The sequence below is a fragment of the Bombyx mori genome, chromosome 18 (assembly GCF_030269925.1).
Source record: "Bombyx mori chromosome 18, ASM3026992v2".
NCBI classification, from domain to species: domain Eukaryota; kingdom Metazoa; phylum Arthropoda; class Insecta; order Lepidoptera; family Bombycidae; genus Bombyx; species Bombyx mori.
The window spans coordinates 3,261,466-3,264,798 of NC_085124.1; positions in this window are offsets into that span (position 1 = coordinate 3,261,466).

The window sequence follows — 3,333 nt, forward strand, 5'->3', positions numbered from 1 at the left end:
ACCCCATCGAGCTCCACCACTCCGACTCCACGAAACCTACAGTACCGCACAGTGCACGCCGAAGGCTCGCCGTCGGGAAGATCTCGCAGGACGTCGTCTCGGGAGACACACCATGAGCGGAGCACCGCCTCACCACCGGACCGACAGCCGAGTACCGGGCACCCCCGCACCCGACAGCCCCTACGGGAGATAAACGGCAGCTTCGCGCAAGTGCTGCCTACTCCGCCTTCTTCGCTGAGGAGCCGAAGAGGGATCCCACTCCCTTTCGCGCTCCTCAGCCTCACGGAACGCCATGACCAGGTCGCAAAACCTGGTCATGGCCTCCCATAAATTCTGGTCTTCTCGTTCATACTACCTGGAGCCACAGAGTTCATGCACATTGCGTTTCCAGAGATCTTTTTTGCCACGTACCATCCGGCTATGGAATGAGCTCCCCTCCACGGTGTTTTCCGAGCGCTATGACATGTCCTTCTTCAAACGAGGCTTGTGGAGAGTATTAAGCGGTAGGCAGCGGCTTGGCTCTGCCTCTGGCATTACTAAGTCCATGGGCGACGGTAACCACTCACATCAGGTGGGCCGTATGCTAGTCTGCCTACAAGGGCAATAAAAAAAAAAAAGTTCCTACCACTAGTATCCTACCATCACATTTCAAATTTAGACTTTTTACCTTATAGTCTAGCTCTACCTCTAATGCTCACTATTGATAATATTTTAATACTGAACTTGCTTTGAGCCAATAAGAAGGAGGATCGATGAAAATTTTCGTAAGCTGGATAACTGCGTGATACCTATAGATAGGGTTAACGTTCTGGTCGAATTCAAATCTGACGAAGAGTTCCGACGTGGAACTTTACTTACAGATACAGCCCAGATGTATGTATGAATATATAGACAAGTTTAAAAAGTATACAAGGAGAGGCTTGATAATGCATTTTATTTGAGCCTATAACTTATGAGCTATTTATGATTCTAAAGCCACTTTTGGAACTAATTAAAATAGGGTGGGAAGTTCTGTAAAAAATCAATTTAGTTATATAGTACTTAATGACGCTCAAATAAAAATAAAACTTGAAGTCTTCGTGGCCTAAAGGATAAGACGTCCGGGCATTCGTATCGAGCGATGCACCGATGTTCTAATGAAATACGTACTCAGCAAATGTTCACGATTGACTTCCACGGTGAAAGAATAACATCGTGCAATAAAAATCAAACCCGCAAAATTATAATTTGCGTAATTACTGGTGGTAGGACCTCTTGTGAGTCCGCACGGGTAGGTACCACCGCCCCGCCTATTTCTGCCTTGAAGCAGTAATGCGTTTCGGTTTGAAGGGTGGGGTAGCCGTTGTGACTATACTGAGACCTTAGAACTATACCTCAAGGTGTGTGGCGCATTTACGTTGTAGATGTCTATGGGCTCCAGTAACCACTTAACACCAGGTGGGCTGTGAGCTCATCCACACATCTAAGCAATAAATAAAAAAACTATAATAAATTTAATCTAACAAAATATTCACCCACCTGTCATATAAATAAGAAAACATCATTTAGAGCCCTTAATCTCTATTTAAATTAATATTTTAAGCAGTACGTATTGTTATAGTATACAGTATGTATGTATGTATGTATACATACTGGTGGTAGGACCTTGTGAGTCCGCACGAGTAGGTACCACCACCCTACCTATTTCTACCGTGAAGCAGTAATGCGTTTCGGTTTGAAGAGCGGGGCAATCGTTGTAATTAGGTGGGTGGCGCATTAACGTTGTAGATGTCTATGGGCTCCAGTAACCACTTAACACCAGGAGGGCTGTGAGCTCGTCCACGCATCTAACAATAAAAAAAGTTAAAAAATACAAGTCTAAACTACTCTCTTCGCTGAATGACATGTGAGTAAGAAAAATCTTTTTAAAACTAAAGAGTTTTAAAGGTTTTAAGCTAAAGGTTTTTCTTTACATCTATAATGATATTGGGTACTTCAAAATGAATAAACAATAAAAGGCTTAACTACGTTTTCTGTTATAAGCTTAATAAGAAAACAACATTTAAACAACTTTTAAAACTAATATAAAAAATTAAACAGTAGCTATTAATAAACTATACAAAACTAAGCTCTCTTTTTACTCAATGACAGACTTCACTCTATGACACTGAAAAAAAAACCTTTTTACAAACTAAAGAGTTTTTAAATCATAAAGGTTTTTCTTTACGCATATAGTCGTATAAAATTTCTTAAATTTATTCCAATGACGAGTTAAAATTCGCATCAATAGTAGTTCCGGAGCGGTGTGCTGAAATAACAGTGCGTTCAGGATCGATGCGTGTCAATGTATCGTCCAGACGTTACGACGCCGGCCGCAAGTCGCCCCAGCGCTAACGTATGTAACTGTTTGCCTGTGTAACATTATACATTTTGATATTTTTTTATACATCTATCTATATATATAAAAGTTAATTGCTCTTCGTTAGTCTCGCTAAAACTCGAGAACGGCTGGACCGATTTGGCTAATTTTGGTCTAGAATTATTCGTGGAAGTCCAGAGAAGGTTTAAAATGTCCATAAATATGAAAATGCTCGGAATTAAATAAAAATAACAATTTTGTTGTTCCTTTGATGTGTCCTCCGTCGGACGGATTCCTTTTGTTTGTTTTAAGTTTATTTTATACAAAAGTTTACATCTTTTATTTATCGGTTGAGGCACTACGAAGTCTGCCAGGTCAGCTAGTATCTACTAAATATTTTTCGTTTTTGTTAAAAAAACGTTAACGATAAATGTGCAGACGAATTAGGAGACAAATTTAACCAGCAAGTAAAAATATTTATGAGACTGTAAATTTTTTTATCGATTTTAATAGTGTTACCGAGAATAATGTTTATAGGGAGTCGTATTGCTAGTCAACCGAACGATTCTGAACTAAGCCCTTCAGGATTCATTTTCAAGTCCGCACGGGTAGGTACCACCACCCTGCCCATTTCTGCCGTGAAGTAGTAATTAATGCGTTTCGGTTTGAAGGGCGAGGCAGCCGTTGTAACTATACTTGAGACCTTAGAACTGATATATCAACGTGGGTGGCGCATTTACGCCGTAAATGTCTATGGGCTTCAGTAACCACTTGACACCAGGTGGGCTGTAAGCTCGTCCACCCATATAATAAAAAAAACGTAATTCGACATTGTCAAAAATTATTTTAGAAATTTATTAGAGCCGTGACTGAAAAAAATCGTTTTTTTAAATAAACATTTCAGAAAGCTACCGCTTCGTATTTCTTGGCTATATCATACGTTAGCGCGACCATCGGGCGCCCGACAGTCGGTCTGCGTTGTTGGCAAACAGTGC